Consider the following 20,077-nt stretch of genomic DNA (forward strand, 5'->3'; position numbering starts at 1 on the left):
GTATCGACATTTCATCTTTGCGCCGCTGGTACAGCTTTATTTCTTCCTGCATCTCAAGCGGGACACTAGATCAACTCCTGTGGAGCACACAGTTTTTTACTAAGGACAGTAAGGGGTCCTGGCTCGTCCAAGTTCTAATCTGTCAGGCAGTAACAGGTGATTGCTCACTCTCGAATGCTTCCATTACCATAACTAAATCTGTGGGCTGTACCATCTCCACCCCTGTGGTGGGCAATGGCAGCCTACTGAGAGTACCGGCACAGTTTTCTGTGCCTGGCCTGTGGCGGATGGCGTAGTTGTGAGCGCCCATCTCTGGATGCGGGCCGATGCATTCGTATCTATCCCCTTTCTTTCAGAAAAGAGGGATATAAGCGGCTTGTGGTCGGTTTCCAATTCAAATTTTAGCCCAAACAGATATTGATGCATTTTCTTTACCCCATAAACACACTCTCACACTTCTTTTTCGATCATACTGTAGGCCCTCTCGGCCTTAGACAGACTTCTGGATGCATAAGCAACCGATTGCAATTTCCCAAATTCATTATCTTGTTGCAATACACACCCGACCCCGTACGACGACGCATCACATGCTAGTACCAAACATTTACATGGATCATACAACACAAGCAATTTGTTTGAATGTAACAGCTTGCTAGCTTTCTCAAAGGCATTTTCTTGGCTTTTACCCCATACCCATTCATCTCCTTTATGCAGTAAAGAGTGCGGGGATTCTACCAATGTGCTAAGACCCGGTAAGAAGTTACCAAAATAGTTCAGGAGTCCTAGAAACGACCGCAGCTCCGTCACGTTCTGTGGTCTCAGTGCATTCTTGATTGCCTCCGTCTTTGACTCGGTGGGCCTGATGCCGTCCACCCTGATTCTTCTCCCCAGGAACTCCACTTCAGGCACCAGGAAAACACACTTCGAGCGTTTTAGCCTGAGCCCCACATGATTAAGCCAACTAAGAACCTCCTCCAGGTTCTGCAGGTGCTTGATGGTGTCCCGACCTGTAACCAAGATGTCGTCCTGGAAGACCATGGTGCGCGGGACTGACTACAGCAAGCTTTGCATGTCCCTCTGAAATATTGCCACGGCCGATCAAATTCCAAACGGGCATCTGTTGTAAATGAAGCGACCTTTGTGCGTGTTGATGCAGGTGCAGCCTTTCGATGATTCCTCTAGCTCCTGCGTCATGTAGGTCGAGGTCAAATCCAGCTTCGTGAACGTTTTCCCTCCCACCGGCATCGCAAATAGGTCGTCTGCCTTTGGTAGTGGGTATTGATCCTGCAGTGAGAAACGATTCATAGTTACTTTATAATCACCACAGATTCTGACGGTGCCGTCTCCCTTGAGGACTGGAACAATCGGACTGGCCCACTCATTGAAGCCTTCTCGTTGCAGCCTATCCAGTTCGATCTCCACCCTCTCTCTCATCATGTAAGGTACCGCTCTTGCCTTGTGATGGATGGGTCACATCCCCGGAATCAAATGGATCTGCACTTTTGCTCCTTGGAATTCCCGATGCCTGGTTCGAACAGCGAGGGAAACTTGTTTAGGACCTGGGCACATGAGGTGTTGTCGACCGACAAAAGTGCTCGGATGTCATCCCAGTTCCAGCGTAGCTTTCCCGACCAGCTCCTGCCGAACAGCATGGGGCCATCGCCCAGCACCACCCAGAGTGTTAACTTGTGCATCGCTCCATCGTAGGAGACCTTTACGGTAGCACTGCCGATTACGGGAATCAGTTCCTTTGTGTACGTTCTCAGTTTAGTACGAATGGGAGTCAGGACTGGCCTTGGGGCCTTGCTGTACCACAATGTATTGAAGGTCTGTTTGCTCATTATGGACTGGCTTGCACCCGTGTCCAGCTCCATAGACACTGGGAGTCCATTTAATTCAACCTTCAGCATTATCCAGGGACACTTTGTGGTAAATGTGTGCACCCCATATACCTCTGCCTCCTCGATCTGAGGCTCTGGTTCGGGTGATCCACCGTGGATCTGTCCTCCTCTGCAATATGGTGGTTTGCAGGTTTAACAGGGTTTGCAGCTCGCCTGCACATACATTGGAGGTGTCCCATTGTTCCACAGCCCTTGCAAATGTATCCTTTGAAGTGGCATGAATGGAAATGATGATCACCCCCACAGCACCAACAAGGTGTTAATGGCCTTGTATTCACCACCCTTGATGGTGGGTAAGCCATTTAGGACTGAGATGAGGAGAAACTTCTTCACCCAGAGAGTGGTGAACCTGTGGAATTCTCTACCACAGAACGTTGTTGAGGCCAATTCACTAAATATATTCAAAAGGAGTTAGATGTAGTCCTTACTACTAGGGGGATCAAGGGGTATGGTCGAGAAAGCAGGAATGGGGTACTGAAGTTGCATATTCAGCCATGAACTCATTGAATGGCGGTGCAGGCTCGAAGGGCCGAATGGACTACTCCTGCACCTAGTTTCTATGTTTCTATATGGAATCTGAGTCATCTGCGGATGTGCAGCTGCAGGCGTGTAAGTCCTACCCTGTATATTTCAATTCGAAAACAACGTTACTTTGTTCACAGTACTTGCAAAAGCACTCATGTGCTGGGAAATTTCTTTAGTATTGTCATTGGTGGCAATAATCGCCTGGGCTATCGCTATGGCTTTATTCAAGGTCGGGGTCTCTACAGTCAAAAGTTTGAGAAGTATTACTTCATGGCCAATGCCAAGTACAAAGAAGTCCCTGAGCATGTGCTCGAAGTGTCCTTCAAATTCGCAATGTCCTGCAAGGCGCCTTAGCTCGGCGAGACAACTCGCCACTTCCTGGCCTTCAGACCTCTTGTACGTGTAGAACCGATACCTCGCCATCAGAATGCTTTCCTTTGGGTTTAGATGCTCCTGGACCAGTGTGCACAACTCATCGTATGACTTGTCTGTGGGCTTCGCTAGAGCGAGCAGATTTTTCATGAGGCCATACGTTGGTGCCCCGCAAATGGTGAGGAGGATCGCCCTTCGTTTGGCAGCGTTCACTTCTCCTTCCAGCTCATTGGCCACGATGTATTGGTCGAGTCACTTCATGAAGGTTTCCCAATCATCTCCCTCTGAAAATTTCTCCAAGATATCCACGGTTCTCTGCATTGTTGCGGTGGGGTTCGTCATTTGTATCTCACCGCCTGTTGTTATGTCTTGAATATAGAGTCAGACTAGATACTGCAAGCTCAAAGTAAGGTATGACCGTAGTCCATTATTACAGATCTCAGAGTGCCTCTCCAGCCTGTGAGGCCTCCTTATATACAGGTGCTCCCAATGGATTGTGGAATCCCTTGGGACTCCAGGGGATAAGCCCTCTGCTGGTTAGACATGGTATTTTCAGGTTTACATACATAACATTTCCGACAAAAAAAAGTGAGCAGTCGCTATTATTAAATCTCGGCGTTAATTACGTGCGGAAAGTAACACTGGGCGATATTATGGGTGTTGGTTTCGCCCATTCTGATGATTCTGCTCAAAAAAAGTGGGCGGGCGGTATTTTTTTTTCCCGGCGTTACTTACACGCCGTAAGTAACACTCGGCGATAAGTGTCCAAAAAATGGCCGTTAGTTTCTATTTTGTGGCTAAATGGGCGATATCTGGGCGTTATACCTCATTTCAGAGGTAAAATGGATGTTAAGTGGGTGTTAAGCATGCAAAAATAATGGAAAATCTAGCCCCTAGTCTTAAGTACTATGCACTTACTCACTCAGCTAACAGGGAAGCTAATTGTCTTTTATACTTTCTCCTTCACCTGGGAGGGTGTGATGGTCTCTAAAGTTAATAACCTTCTCCATACTTAATAGAAACTGTTCTATGATTGGCTACCGTGCACTTCTACAGGAATACACTGACACATAATTTTTCCAAATCACCTCTCTGCCACCTCCGCAGCCTTCCATGCCCTGTGAGAGAACAGTATAGACAGTGATAGAAAGTATTGTTTTATGATTCAGATTGAAAGTCAGCAAGACTCACCTCGTAAAGTAGGGCAAGCTACAAAGGCAGTTAACCCCATCCACCTACTACTAACTGCCCTCAATTTTCAGTGAGTAGCTAAACTGTAAAGGCCAGGTAGATCCCAGGTTCAATGATGAATGGTGAATGAATTGATCTCATTTGGAGTGGGGCACCAATTACTGTCCAGGCACCGTGCATGTGGATCTTGCATGAGGGCAGAATTGGCTTGGCTGTAATGACCGCCACAGTTGAATAGCCTGTAAGCACTCAATGGTAGCACTCATGTGAAGAAAAGCACAGTCCAGACTGTGCTTTGAGTCTAGCAGAGGAGGAAAGGAGAATTAATTGCAAGCCAAAAAAGTGCGGGGGAGACTGTGAATCAAAATGGCAACTCAATTTGCACAACACGAGATGGGCTTTAACTTTTGTAGGTGATCAAGCAACAGCCTGCCCGTTCCAGCAGTGAAGAGCTGGAACAATTTTAAGGCCCACGCCTCATTTTAATGGGTATCTTGGTATAGCTCACCAGATTTAAGCTGCCGCAATATTGGTCAGCCCATAGGCCACCTGGGGCAGGGGGGTTGTTATGATTATAAGGTTGGGGGTGGGGGGTCCAGGGGGGCGGGGGAGAGGCCAGGGCGGCAACAGCCCGGATTATGTTTGTGAGGCCTGGACAAACACTTCCGCTCCCTCTAACCCCACAAAAATAATTTAAAACTTACTTTTTCGGGGCCTCTTTGGCTGTGCACAGGGCAGGCTCCGACCAGTTCTGTCCTAAAATGGCAGTCGGGTTCCTGCGAACATCATGGATCCGCTATTTGAATATTAAAAGGGGCCTACCGCCTGAAACAGGCAGACGCTTCAGTCGCCCTGCAGAAGGCCCTTGTAAAAGTGGCAGCGAGCAGAGCGTTGGCGCTACTGGGGGCAGTGAGTCGACCAATCCCACTCTGAGGCTGGTATCGCCCTGTTAAAGCTCATTTCAGTGCCAGTAAATCCCATGAGACACGTGCCTTCTAAATGTTTACAGAAGATAAAAACCTTAAAAAGGAACTGAAAGGATGGTGAGAAGGAGAACTCTTGAGTTTAAATAGCCCTGTCTGCATCAATTTGTGACCGCCCCCCCCCCCCACCCCCCACCACCCTCTCAGTGTATTTCTTCCTCTCCTTGTCCAACCCACTCTCACAACCTATTTCTTGGCTGTGGTTTTCAAATAACGCCCAGTTATTTGAAAATTTGGTCAGGAGTTGCTTCTTTTTTTTTGAGTAGGCTGCTTTTTCTGGCCTCAGTTAAAAATCCCCAGTTTCCTCAATCAATTTGCGCCAGCGTAACTCACTTAATTACATTTTTTTTAGGTTATTTTTTTTTTTCTCAAAAGGGCCAGCCACCTACGCCAGTTTTGGCTATTTAGGCAACTTTGGCCAGCTAATAGTTACTCCAGTTCTACTTAGGCCAGCGTATGTGGCCACTTGAGAAAACCTTTGTGGAGAGTTAAAGAAATCGGCATTTGGCCTGGGATAGGGGCGGGAAGAGGAGAGGACCTGGACCTGAACCAACCAAGCCTTGGGGAACAGACTTGCAAAACCATCCTTCCTTCGCACAATTAAAATAAGAAGAATTAAAAAATTTAAGTCCTACCTTCAGCACTCGGCCCAGGACTCTCAGAACACACGCAGGAGAACTCACAGAACTCACCGGGAGGCCACTCGGCCTGGGCTAGGGGCAAGAGAATGGACAGGGAGGCCACTCGGCCTGGGCTAGGGGCAAGAGAATGGACAGGGAGGCCACTCGGCCTGGGCTAGGGGCAAGAGAATAGACAGGGAGGCCACTCGGCCTGGGCTAGGGGCGGGAGCGATGGAACTGGCTGGCATCGGGGAAGTATCAAGCCTTCAAAATGTTATCATTAAAATACACCTTATTTACTGCTTGATGCTGGGAAAGGGAACAAAACTTCTACATTTTGGGCATCCAGTGTCAGAAAAGAGCACTGCCAGATGAGGATTAGCAAAGTTAAATGGAATATAAAAAGCTTGTCTTTTACCTTGATGTCATTTGATAGCGGAAGAATTGCTGGGTAAAGACAAAGCTCATTTCATCCGACCTCTCCTTATTAAAAGCCTTTATCTGTCTCTTTCAGTGCTGTGCCTCAGTAACCTTCCTCATGGGAGGAGCTAGCTATTGTTTTCAGAACAGTGCTCAATCTGCAATGGCCGATTGCCAACGCGCAGCGCTACTGCGCATGCGTGGACATCACTAATCTCCACTGTGCATGTGCAGACGTCCCGGCACATTTTCCAGTGCAGAACGCAGGCTCCACCCCCCGAGTCAACTGGCCACGTTGCACGACTGCAGTGAAGAGGCCAGACAGCGGCCAAAGTTGCAACATTTAATTCCGGAGCATCTCCAGAACTACTTTCGCGGCGCAATTCGGGTAAGTACGCTGAAAAACAGGCTCGGCCAAAATCTACCCCTATATTAGTAAACAAGTCATAAGAAAATTGTGTCTTCCTGCTCGTGGGAGGCAAAAATAAAATCCCACATGAGAATTGAAAGCATAACCCTCTAAGCCAAAGGAGCAGAGCTGCAATTTGCCTCAGCACCCCTGGGGGAGGGAAGGAGCAAAATTAGTTGGAGTTTCCTGATTGCTAGGCAGCCAGCACTCCTGAAAAGTGAATGCACATGGCCGTCAGGTGAGGACACGGTTGGCCTTGAATACTATGCCCTACGTGGTTAAATTGCCTACCAATACTCAACGTCTAGGCCAATTGGACACAGTGCGAAGGGCAGCTGACACTAGTTGGATCCCAACCCAAGGAGGAGTCAGCATTCGCAACAAGTGAGGGGCAAGTATAAATTTACTGCTTGAACTACAAGTGCAAATTTTCAGTTCAACTGGGAATTGTGAACATAAGTACAAAGTTGCAAACAACAAAAAAATGGTTTGCATTGGCCGTCTGACTGGCAATGTTAAACGGATTAAGTTCCCCTTCAATAGCACTAATTACAGCCAGCAAAACTCTTCTCTCTATGTTTATCTCTCAGCTTGGAGACTTGTAGACCTAAGAATACGGATTAACTTTGACGGTACACTGAAAATGTTAATCCTGTCACAGCCATATGACTTGGGACGCTGGGAGTATTAATGCCATCAGCTATCGGGGAAAGTAACATTCGACAGTGCACTCGGTGGCCCTGAGCTAAAATGCTTGTTAGTCCCTTAAAGAGTTAATATTGCCACAGCCTCGGCGCGAATTCTCAGACTTGGCAGAACGCGAGCAACAGCTGGCAGTGGTAGCTAATTGGTGGCCTGCAATTGGCTCAAAGTTCAAACTTGTTTCACTGCCAACAGGGCAGGCTCGAAGGGATGGCTTACTCTTTCTATTAACACATATAATGCGCACACACACACACACACTCACACAGACAAACACAAAACCCCGCGCCATCAGATTACCTTGGCACCTCTCCAGCTTACGATGTCGTACGCTGCTTTGTTGTCTCCATGGCAACGGCAACACTGGTGGTGCCAAAGAAAGAGGCCGAGCAGCTGGTGCATGGGCGCAACGCTTTCAGGAGTGGGTGATTACCCGCCAGATTTACTGGCACAGAGGGAGAGAAAGAGAGAGAGAAAGTGCTGCAGCATTCAACCGACAAATGAAACCTAATGGGACAATGATTCAAAACAAGGCTTTCCAGCCATCCATCTGCCCGGACACAAGCTGATCAGATTACTGTTCCAAATTACAACAACAAGGCCTGGTTTTCTTCAAGGTACACAGAGTGCGACTGTATATTTTGCTCAAAACTTCATTCCTTCTCTCTCCCCTACCTCAAATGAATTGGACAGATTTTACATTTGATTACATTGCACACATTACCCATCGCCTGTTTTGTCACCACTCGTCACAGCACTGCCTTCTGGGAATATCTTTTTCAATTCTTGTAATGTATATAATGACTCGAAAGACTTGTTACTGTAAACTCACTCAGGTGCAAACCTGGTTCAACTTTATTCGCGCCCAAAGTGAGCACATGACATGGTACTCGCTCTTATATACCAGGGCCCGCGCACACGCGCGTACAGCCCGATGACCTCTGACAGTGGCGCCCCCTGGTGTCTAGTGACCCCAGCATCAATACATAACAACATCCCCCTTCAAGATCTTAGTATCAGTCTCTTTACAAATTAAGACGGTCTCTGGGGCTTTTCGCTCACGAGTTGATCGTCTCAGTTCAACTCCAGTTCTGGGCGAGCTTTCTGAGTCCGTTATAACTGGAGGCTGAGTAACCGATCTGATGGGAGTGGTAATGACTCTATCAGAGACTGAAAGTCCAGATTCAGGAATGACAGCAGAGTCTTCTGATGAATGAACATTGGTTGGTTGGTCACTGACTGCATCTCCCTCAATCGGTTCTGGTTCATCCGCGTGCCACAGTTTTATCTGATCCATATGTTTCCTGCATGTTTGCCCATTCTTGAGCACAACAATAAACACTCTGTTGCCCTCCTTGGCCATAACAGTACTGGCGATCCACTTTGGACCTTGACCATAGTTTATTACATAAACCGGATCGTTGACAGAGATGTCACGTGACACAGCAGCACGATCATGATACCATTGCTGACTTTGATGTCTGTTTTCAACATGATTATTCAAATCAGGGTGGACAAGAGAGAGCATGGTCTTGAGACTTCTCTTCATCAGTAGTTCAGCAGGGGAGACCCCGGTAAGATGTGAAATCTTGTCCTGTAAATAAGCAATATATATGACAAATGAGTCTGCAGTGAACCCTGAGTCACACATTTCAGGCTTTGCTTGATCGTTTGAGCCGCACGCTCTGCTTAATCATTAGACACAGGTTCGAATGGAGCAGACCTTACACGTCTGATACTGTAATGTCTGTAAACTTGTAATGTTTGTAGCGCCACACTGTGGATGTGGACGTATTGTGTACTGCAACTGCAGAGTTAATATTAAACAGAACCAGGCAGATTCCGGAGGCTTCCGAGAGAGCTGCCTGCCATGTAGGAAGCTGTGTGTGCTTGTACTATGTGAATAGATCACATTTGGCGGCGAGATGGAATTTTTTGGATGATTTAAAGCTTAAATTTTGTTGGTGAACGATTCAGCCAGCCGACAGAGAGACTTTGGAAATTTCTGTCTTTGGAAAAAGCGACAAAAATCCGAGGTAAAATACAGCACACGGTGTGAACAGCTAGGGATTAAAATGGCAGGTGTAATTGGACATTTGGGGGGATATAGACATGACCGGGAACATTTTAAAGCGTATGAGGATCGGCTAGAAATATATTTCACTGCAAATAACATAATTGAAGTTCCAGACAATGCAGTCCAGAACCGGGCTGTGTTGGAATGTAAGAAAGCGATCTTCTTATCGGAGGCGGGTCCGGCATTGTATGAAACCCTTGCAAATCTGCTTGTGCCTGACAAGCCAAAGGACACAATGCTTAAAGAGATTTTAATGAAGCTGGAGCAGCACTAGAACCCCAAACCGTTTGAAATTGCTGAAAGCTATCGTTTTGGGATTCGGAATCAAAAGGCTGATGAAAGTATCAGTGATTACATCATAGCATTAAAAAAGATAGCGATGCACTGTAATTTTGGAAACTTTCAAAACCGAGCATTATGGGATCATTTTGTTTGTGGGGTGAAAAATTATGCAATCAGAAGGAAGTTATTGTCGATGGATGACTTGACTTTTGAGATTGCTTGTCAGACAGCATGGCCAAACAATATTCCCGAGAATTAAATAATGACTACGCTCGTCACTCAACTGAGGTAAATCACCTGCAGGTTCAAAGTAAAATACGGTGGGGGCCCAAAGTCTCAGAAACTGGAAATTCTAACAGAGCATTGAAGTCATGCTATAGGTGCCTGGGACAACACATTGTTCAAAGTTGTCCATACGTGAAGGCAGAGTGTTTCTTCTGCAGAAAGACTGGGCATCTTGCGAAGGCATGCTGACTGAAGGGTAAACCAGCTTCCAAAGCTATGAGTCCAGCGTTCAAAGCTATGCGTTGAAATCCCAAGAGACTATATAGCATGGAAGAACAACAACAGGACGAGGAGATGTTAGAGTTACATGTCATCAGGAGCACGAGGTTAACGGACAGCGATTCGGAAAGCATCAAAATCCACATAGATGTTGCAGGATTCAAGATACCAATGGAAATCGACACGGTGCATCTGTGAGTGTAGTACCGAGTCGCTGTACCTCAACAAATTGCGTGATTTTCAACTGGAGAAATCCAAGATAGAGCTGCGAGGCTACTCGGGAGAGAAAATTCCTGTGGTAGGTCGTATCACCGTACCGGTGAAATATAAAAATCAGTTTCAGAACTTGCCTCTAATAGTAGTGAAAGGAGCCAAGTCTGCCTTACTAGGAAGAAATTGGTTGAACTCACTGAAGCTGGATTAGAGTAAGATTTTCTGTGTGGAAGCGAGATTTTCATCAACGGATGAGGTTATCAAGAAGTATCCGAAGGTGTTCTGTGAAACGGGCAGTCCGATCCAAGGCTTCAAGGCGAGTGTCAGGGTACAGAAGGACACTAGATCGGTTTACTACAAGCCACGTTCCGTACCATATGCACTCAAGGAGAAAGTTGAGCAAGAACTCAAAAGACTAGATAGATCGATGTAATTGGGCTACACCCATTGTTGCTGTACCTAAGTCCGATGGTAAGGTAAGATTGTGTGGTGATTATAAAGTAACCGTAAACCAGGTTCGAGAGGGTAATGTCCCCAATACATTGCCGAATATAGACGATTTGTTCACAACACTGACAGGTGGTCAGATGTTCTCAAAACTGGATCTTACGAATGCCTACTTACAGCTTGAACTAGATGAGGATTCCAAGTCATGTTTGACTATAAATACTCATCTAGGCCTATATCAATTTAATAGGCTACCGTTTGGAGTGTCTTCCGCCCCTGCCATATTCCAAGGGGTGATGAACCAGATTTTGCAAGTTATTGAAGAGGTAGTATGTTATTTGGATGACATACTAATTTCAGCACCAAATAGGCAAATTCATAATAACATATTGAATGAAGTCCTCAAATGGCTAGAGAAGCACAGAGTATGAGTGTCTGCTCGTAAGTGTGAGTTATTTCAAAACTCAGTGGAGTACTTAGGACACAGAGTAGACAAAGATGGTTTACATCCAACCATGGAAACATTGGATGCAATTAGAAATGCACCCACTCCCAGGAATGTCACTGAACTTCGTTCATTCTTGGGTCTTTTGAACTATTATGGGAAGTTCTTCCCAAATTTGACTACAGTATTACATCCACTGATGAACTTTTGAAAAAACAGGTCTATTGGAAGTGGTCAAAAGAATGCGATACAGCATTCAAGGAGTGTAAAAGCAAATTGGTAGAGAGCACCATGTTAGTTCACTGTGACATATCTAAGGAGATTAAGCTAGCATGTGATGCCTCTCCATATGGATTTGGGGCAGTGATCTCTCATGTATCACGTAATTATGCGGAAATTGAAAGGGAAGCTTTGGCATTAATTTTTGGGGTCAAGAAGTTTCACAAATACTTGTATCGTCATAAGTTTACCATCGTTACGGACCATAAGCCCCTGACAGCAATCCTCCATCCAAAGTCCCCAGTTCCAACATTAGCTGCAGCCCGAATGCAGAGATGGGCTTTGATTTTGTCAGCATATACATATGATATTGAATACAGATGATCAGCTGATCACAGTAATGCTGATGCTATGTCTAGATTGCCTTCCCCATCACAAGTTACACCCGATAGGGAAGAAGCGTTTTATTTTTCATACATTGATGAACTGCCAGTCACAGCTGAAGAGATTGGTAGAGCAACCAAACGTGACCCAGTGATGTCAAAGGTGTATGAGTATATTGCAAATGGATGGCCAAACCAGGTAACAGACAAAGATACAGATCCATTCTTCATTTGTCGGAATGAATTATCAGTCGATAAAGATTGTATCATGTGGGGTGCAAGATTGGTTATAACAAAAAATTCAGGTCCAAATTATTAGGAGACCTCCATGACCAGCACCTGGGAATGTGCTTGACCAAGAGTTTTGCACGCAGTTATTTATGGTGGCCAGGTCTTGATAAAAATATAGAATACATCGTCAGTCAGTGTACGACATGTCAATCGGTAAGCAAGCAACCACCATCGGTACCATTACAGCCATGGCCTTCCAGGGTGTGGCAAAGGCTACATATTGATTTTGCTGAGTTAGAAGGACAACAATTGTTCATTGTGATTGATAGCCATTCGAAGTGGGTTGAGGTGTTTCCAATGTGGAAAATAACAACAAGTAAAACATTGGAATTTTGCGAAAATTATTTTCTTCATTTGGCCTCCCTGAAGAAATTGTTTCGGATAATGGACCACAATTTCGTTCAGAAGAATTTGCACAATTTACGAGCAAAAATGGTGTGAAACATACCAAGGTTCCACCATACCACCCTGCTTCGAATGTTGCAGCAGAGCGCATTGTACAAATTGTAAAACGTGCCCTCATAAAACAAATATTAGATCCAAATCCAAGGAAACGACAGTTGTCATTGGATCACAAATTGGCTAATTTTTTGATTACATATCGAAATACTCCTGATACAACTACAGGTAGAACACCAGCAGAGTTGTTCCTCAAATGACAGCCACGAACCAGATTCTTTAACCAGAGTTGTTAAAGTCAAATTTGGCACAGTCAGTAGAAGAGGCACAATTAAGACAGAAAGAGAATCATGATAGAGGTAGAGTAAAAAAGAGAAGTGTGCAATTAAACCAGTCGGTGAGAGAGAAGAACCTTCACCATAAATGGGTAAAGTAGTTACCAGGAAGAGTGGTGAAGATATGTGGTCCTCGCACATATTTGGTGAAGATGTTTGATAATGGACAGGTTAGGTTTGTTCATATTGATCATATTTTACCTACAGACATTGAAGGAGTTGAAGGTGGGAATGATTTAATTATTTCTGACTCATCAGATAGTTTTGATACACCAGTAGCAAATCCTAAATCTAATGTACTGGAAACAAATCCAGGAGAGAATCAGAATGAAAGTCTGAGTCGAGTCAGGAAAACAAAGAGCCTAAAGTTAGAGTGAGTTCAAATGAAAATCAAAGAAATTCCATGGAGGAAAACGTTCCTCAGGCTGAGCCTCGGATGAGTTTGAAATCGACACCAGGTTTGGAAGGTTCTGTTCGAGAGCGAAGGTATCCTCTTCTAACAGAAAACATGTGGTAAATTTAAATTTGTAAATATGAAAAAAAGTAAGTTTATATCCTGTGTTATGTATAACATGAAAGTTATATATGATGTTTGTTATAATAACCTCTTCATTAAGGAGAGAGAAGTGTAATGTCTGTAAGCTTGTAATGTTTGTAGCTCCACACTATGGATGTGGATGTATTGTGTACTGCAACTGCATAGTTAATAATAAACAGAACCAGGCAGATTTCCGGAGGCTTCCGAGAGAGCTGCCTGCCAAGTAGGAAGCTGTGTGTGCTGTGCTCTGTGAATATATCACAGACACCATTGAGTTTCATGAACTCCTGAAACTCAAGACTTGGTTAAGCAAGATCCGTTAGCACTCACAACAATGTCACGCAAACCATGAGTAGCAAACATGACACGAAGGCTCTCAATAGTAGCTGAGGACGTATTCGATGACATAATAATACACTCTATCCACTTTGAATATGCATCCACCACAACAGAAAACATCTTTCCCAGGAAAGGGCCTGCAAAATCGATGTGTATCCTCAACCATGGTTTAGATGGCCATGACCAAAGACTCAATGGAGATTCCACTGGTACTTTACTTAGCTGCATGCAAGTATTGCACTGATGCACACTTGATTCCAGATCAGAGTCAATTCCAGGCCACCAAACATGAGCCCTGACAATGGCTTTCATCATGACGATACCAGGATGGGTGCTATGTCGTTCACGTACAAATATTTCTCTGCCTTTCTTAGGCATAACAACACGATTGTCCCACAGTAGACAATCTGACTGAATGGATAGTTCACCTTTGCGATGGTTGTAAAGTTTGGTCTCATCATACATTTCCATAGGTATTGCAGACCAATCACCACTGAGGACACAATGTTTCACAACCGATAAAATAGGATCATGGCTGGTCCAGATCCTCACTTGTTGAGCAATGACAGGCGTTCCTTCACTCTCAAAAGCATCCATTACCAACAGTAGATCTGCAGGTTGAGGCGTCTCCACTTCAGGTGTGGGCAATGGCAGACAACTCAGTGCATTGGCACAATTCTTAGTGCCAGGTTTATGATGAATAACATAATTATAGGCAGACAATGTCAACGCCCACCTCTAGATACGAGACAATGCATTGGTATTAATACCGTTGTTTTCCGAAAACAATGAAATGAGTGACTTGTGATCCGTTTCGAGTTCAAAACGAAGACCAAATAGGTACTGATGCATCTTTTTGACCCCATAGGCCAAAGCTTCTTTTTCTACCAAGTTGTAAACTCTTTCTGCCTTCAACAAACTTCTCGAAGTATACGCAACAGGTTGTAGCTTACCCGACTCATTTGCTTGTTAGAGTACACAGCCACCCCATATGATGAAGCATCACAAGCCAATACAAGACACTTACACGGATCATAGTGAACAAGCAGCTTGCTCGAACAGAGCAGATTCTTGGCTTTCTCAAAAGCTCTATCTTGAGATATACCCCAGACCTAGTTGTCGCCTTTTCTGAGCATGTGCAGTGGCTCTAATAAAGTGCTCAATCTGGGTAAGAAATTACTGAAGTAGTTGAGTAGCCCAAGGAATGAATGCAGCTCCGTCACATTCTGAGGTCTGGGTGCATTTTTGATGGCCTTGGTTTTAGAATCAGTATGCCTGATGCCATTAGCAGCAACCTTTCTCCCCAGGAATTCAACTTCAGGTGGCATGAAGACACACTTCGAACGTTTCAGGCCAAGTCTCACTTTGTCCAGACGATGTACGACTTCTTAAGATTGTTCAGATGTTCAGCAGTGTGGCGACCTGTGACCAGAATATCATCTTGAAACACGACAGTTCTAGGAGCAGAGTTCAGTAGACTCTCCATGTTCCTCTGAAATATGGCTGCAGCCGAACGGATTCCAAAAGGACACCTGTTATAGACGAACAGTTCTTTATGGGGGTTGATGCAGATGAGTTCCTTAGAAGTGTCGACAAGCTCCTGTGTCATATAGGCCAATGTCAGATTCAGTTTAGTGAACGACTTTCCACCAGGTAGCATGGCAAACAGGTCGTCAGCATTTGGTAGCGGATACTGATCCTTGTTTCGAAAATCGGTTAATCGTAACCTTGTAGTCTCCACAGATCCTGACAGTGCCATCACTCTTTAACACAGGAAAGATAGGACACTCCCATTCATTAAATTCGACTGGTGATATGACCCCTTCACGTTGGAGTCTGTCAAGCTCAATTTCGACCTTCTTCATCATCATGTACGGAAAAGACTGAGCTTTATGATAGACAGGTCTTGCATCAGAATCCAGGTGAATCTGCACCTTGGCTCCAGTAAAATTGCCAATGCCCGGTTCAAACAAAGGAGGAAACTTCTTCAGCACTTGAGCACACAAAGTGTCATCCACCAAGGACAACACTTTGATATTATTCCAGTTCCACTTGATTTTCTTGAGCCAATTTGGGCCAAACTGCATTGGACCATTGCCTGGGACGATCCATAATGGTAAATCGTGAACCACACCATTATACGACACCTTGACTACTGCACTGCCAATCACCGGTATGAGTTCCTTAATGTAAATTCGCAACTTGGCATTGACTGGACTCAGCTTAGGCATCACAACCTCAGTGTCCCAAAGCTTGTCGAATGTCCTTGGCTCATTATCGACTGACTCGCACCTGGGTCCAGCTCCATTGCTACAGGCACGCCATTCAGCTTAACAGTAATGATTATCAGCTGGCTCTTTCCCAAGAACGAATACAGGCCATACACTTGCTCCTCGGGTTGTGTATCTGGACCAGCACTGGACTGGTCATCATCAGCAATGTTCTCTGAAGATGCCTCACTTTCGAACAGCCTTTACAGATGTACTGTTTAAACCGATACTGATGAGGCCGATGATTGCCTCCACAACGCCAACAGGGTGAAATCGGATTCGTACCAGTTGGTGGACTTTGACCAGCTACAGATTTCACATAAGCAGTCAAGTAGGCCCTGCCATAAGCAGCTCTGCCAGACGACGACACAATCTTGTTTGCAGTACTTGCCGTGGAGCTCCGACTCTTCGATGATATCTGCCTTAAATTATCATCAGTCACCATGCATGCCTGGGCAGTCGTGATGGCCTTGCTCAAAATCAGCGTTTCTGCAGCCAATAATTTATGAAGGATCACATCATGGTTTATGTATATCACAAAGAAATCTCACAGCATGTCTTCCAACGCGTTTCCAAACTTACACGGCTCAGCCAGACGTCTTAGGTTGGCGACGAATCCCGACACATCCTGGCCCTCAACACGAACATGTGTGAAGAAGCGATAGCGTGAGATGATGATCCCTCTTTTGGCTTGAGATGGTCACGCACCAAAGCGCATAAATCCCCATACTCTTTGTCCGTTGGACGTGCAGGCGAGAGAAGATTCTTTATGAGGCCATAAATTTTTGGATCACCAACAGTGAGGAGAACCGCCCTGCGCCTAACTGCGTCACCAGCTTCCTCCATTTTGTTGGCCACGAAATACTGATCCAGGCGGTCGATAAAATCTGCCCAATCCTTGCCATCCACGAGCTTCTCCAGAATTCCAATGGTGCCCATTGTGCAAGCGAAGGTTATTAAGCTACCTCGTCACCAAATGTAATGTATATAATGACTCGAAAGACTTGTTCCTGTAAACTCACTCAGGTGCAAATCTGGTTCAACTTTATTTGCAACCAAAGTGCGCACATGACATGGTACTCGCTCTTATATACCAGGGCCCGCGCACACGCGCGTACAGTCCGATGACCTCCAACAGTGGCGCCCCCTAGTGACCCCAAGCATCAATACATAACAATTCTCATCCTTGTTTTCAAATCCCTCCATGACCTGCTCCCCCCTACCTATTTCTGTAACCTCCTCCAGACCCACAACCCTCCGAGATCTCTGCACTCCTCCGATTCTGCCCTCTTGCGCATCGCTGATTTGAATCACTCCACCATTATTGGTTGTGCCTTCAACTGCCTAGGCCTTAAGCTCTGGAATTCCCTTCCTAAACCTCTCTCCCTTTCTTGCTTCCTTTAAGATGCTCCTTAAAATCTATCTCTTTGACCAAGCTTTTGCTCACCTGTTTTAATAGCTCCTTATGTGGCTCAGTGGCAAATTTTGTTTGATAACGCTCCCGTGAAGCACTTTGGGGTGCTTTACTATGTTAACGGCACTATATAAATGCAAATTGTTGTAGAAACGCGACACACTCTGCCGTCTTTCATGCTAACCTCACCATTTGTAAATTCAATTACACCGACAAGAATCAATCAAAACCCCAGGTGAAATGTCTCAACCTTCACGACTTTGTAACATGCAGAATATGCAGGATTAAATGTTGGTCAGAAAATGCTCAGCAGGTCAGATCAGATCTGTGGAGAGAAGAGGCAAGTTAAGGTTTCAGGTGCAGACTCTTCATGAGATCTGCTCTCTGACCTACTGAGTGTTCCCAGCATTCTAGATTTTCAGTGGTTTGTCTTTTTCTTGAACTCTTCCTCAGTTAAAGGTAAGAGGTGACCTTAGCCTGTTGCAACAGGTATTTTTAAACGGGAAACTTATGATGGCCCCACAAATGGGTTTGTTTTAAATGAATTAGTACATGATGTTGGCTCACTGATGGCTCAGCTGGTAGATTCATTTCCAGATATGGGATTGAGCCATACACACTAAAAGGTCCCAGGTGTGGCCCAGCCTCTGGCAAGTTAGCTGATTTCCACTAAAAAAAAGCAACTGAATTCGTGCTGTAACTTGCTGCCCAGTGGTTCCGATGAAAAGCATGGATGCCGGCTGAGACCAGATTCAAGGTTGGCTGTGATGTTCCCCATGATCAAATAGCCTAACTTTCATTGCCTTGGGCAATGGACCAGAACATGCCTGCAGTCCAACATGAGTCAGTCCTTTAGGAGGTGAGGAGGGAGAATTAAGGACATTTTGAAGAAAACATTTCCCATTGGGAAATAAAGTCAGAATTCTACTGCCAATGTGTATATTATCCATATTAATTATAAATCATATCTGAGATTGACATATACATTGCTCAATCACAGAAATCCTGTGCCAGTACTTAAAAGGAAATCTCGCTAAAGTTGATCCCTATTAAAAAATCAAACAATTCCGATGAACAGTAACATTGCTCTGTTTCATTAATAATTGAATATTTAAATTAATTTTAAAAAATTGTTTCCACTGCATTTCTATTTAAACAGTAAGTACTGATGGTATCATTGGTGTAACTACCTTAAACGTGTTATGGTGGAGTTAATTTTAGAGGGTTCCTCTAATACCTCAGTTGCTAAATGAAGTTGCCCAGTACGCATACACATCAGGAGCAGTCATGGTCTGTGCTGGGTGAGCTGGTCTCAGTCCGTGCAACTATGAGTTAGGCGTGATTGTGAAACTCTATTTACTTACAAACAGTGAGACATCTTGGCCTTAAATGGACACAGTTCCACTTTTGCCAAATAATATATTGTGCGTTATATGGTATAACACTCCTGCCCATATGAAATGTCATAGCATACAATTTACTGTGGGAATCCCTACAGATGATGTGCTAGTTATATCTTACAACCACTACGGCCAATAATGCCATGGAAGGTGGCCTGCTCCTCTATCATCAGATGTGAAGGCTTGAGGCCTGCAATGCCGATAAGGCACCTCGCATGGCCCAATCTGTCTGTCAAGCGCAAATGATTCACGGAGTCTGCCTCATCTGTCTTTCGGATGAGATGCTAAACCGAGGCCCCGTCGGCTCTCAAGTAGATGTAAAAGATCCCATGGCATTATTTCGAAGAAGAGAGGGAAATTATCCCCGGTGTCCTGGCCAATATTTATCCCTCAATCGACATAACAAAAAAACAGATTATCTGGTCATTATCACATTGCTGTATGTGAGAGTTTGCTTGTGCGCAAATTGGCTGCCACGTTTCCTACATTACAACAGTAACTCCAAAAGTACTTAATTGGCTGTAAAGCGCTTTGAGATGTCCAGTGGTCATGAAAGGCGCTATAAAAATCCAAGTCTTTCTTTCATAATTTGTGCACAAGGCATATTATGGCACTTGAGCACCTGAGCAACCTAGAAGCATCTGCACTGTATCGGAGGCCCTAATATTTTAGAAAATCCTCCACCTTACCCTTTCTCCACGCATTTTCTTGCCACCCCTGCCCCATGTCCTTCTATGCCACTCTTAAGTTCCTTCTACTCCAGTGCCATCCCTACCCGGCTGTTCCTGTCCCTCTGCAGAAAATGCTGCCAGTGCTTGATTGGCAGCCCGTGCTTGGTCACTGGTGCCTGAAATTCCAGCCTCCAGCCCTTGTTGCTCGCAGCTGTCATGCACTATGTACTGAGAGAGCCATAAAATGAGCTGACCTCAAATTATGGGGCAAGTTCAGCTCACTCGGGATCACATAATTGGCCCCGTTTGGTCATTGACCTGGAGCCTAAAATTTACAAGCAGTTACAACTGCCCTCTGATTGACTTAACACTTTATTAGTTGCTCTACTTACCTGGGTTTACCTACTTATAGCAATGTCCTTAAAGGAACAGGCTAGGCTAGCACCAAATCTGTGCTCCAGAACTTGGACTACGTGTAAGCAACATTGCAAGAGATCGGCGAGTTATATATTTATACAAGAAACTAATTAACATGAGTTTTGAAGGCTGCTTCCATCGACTGCTATGCCAATGTTAGAAGAAACAAGGCCGTACTCCTTTTTTGATGTTTTTTATCAGCCTTGGAATGAAAACATCAATCAATCCGCAAACTAATTTACACTAATATCTAAGGAAATACATCTACATTAGTTCACAGTCAAATCACATAAGGCATTGACACAGAGAT

The sequence above is a fragment of the Pristiophorus japonicus genome, chromosome 1 (genome assembly GCF_044704955.1).
Source record: "Pristiophorus japonicus isolate sPriJap1 chromosome 1, sPriJap1.hap1, whole genome shotgun sequence".
Taxonomy (NCBI): Eukaryota; Metazoa; Chordata; class Chondrichthyes; family Pristiophoridae; genus Pristiophorus; species Pristiophorus japonicus.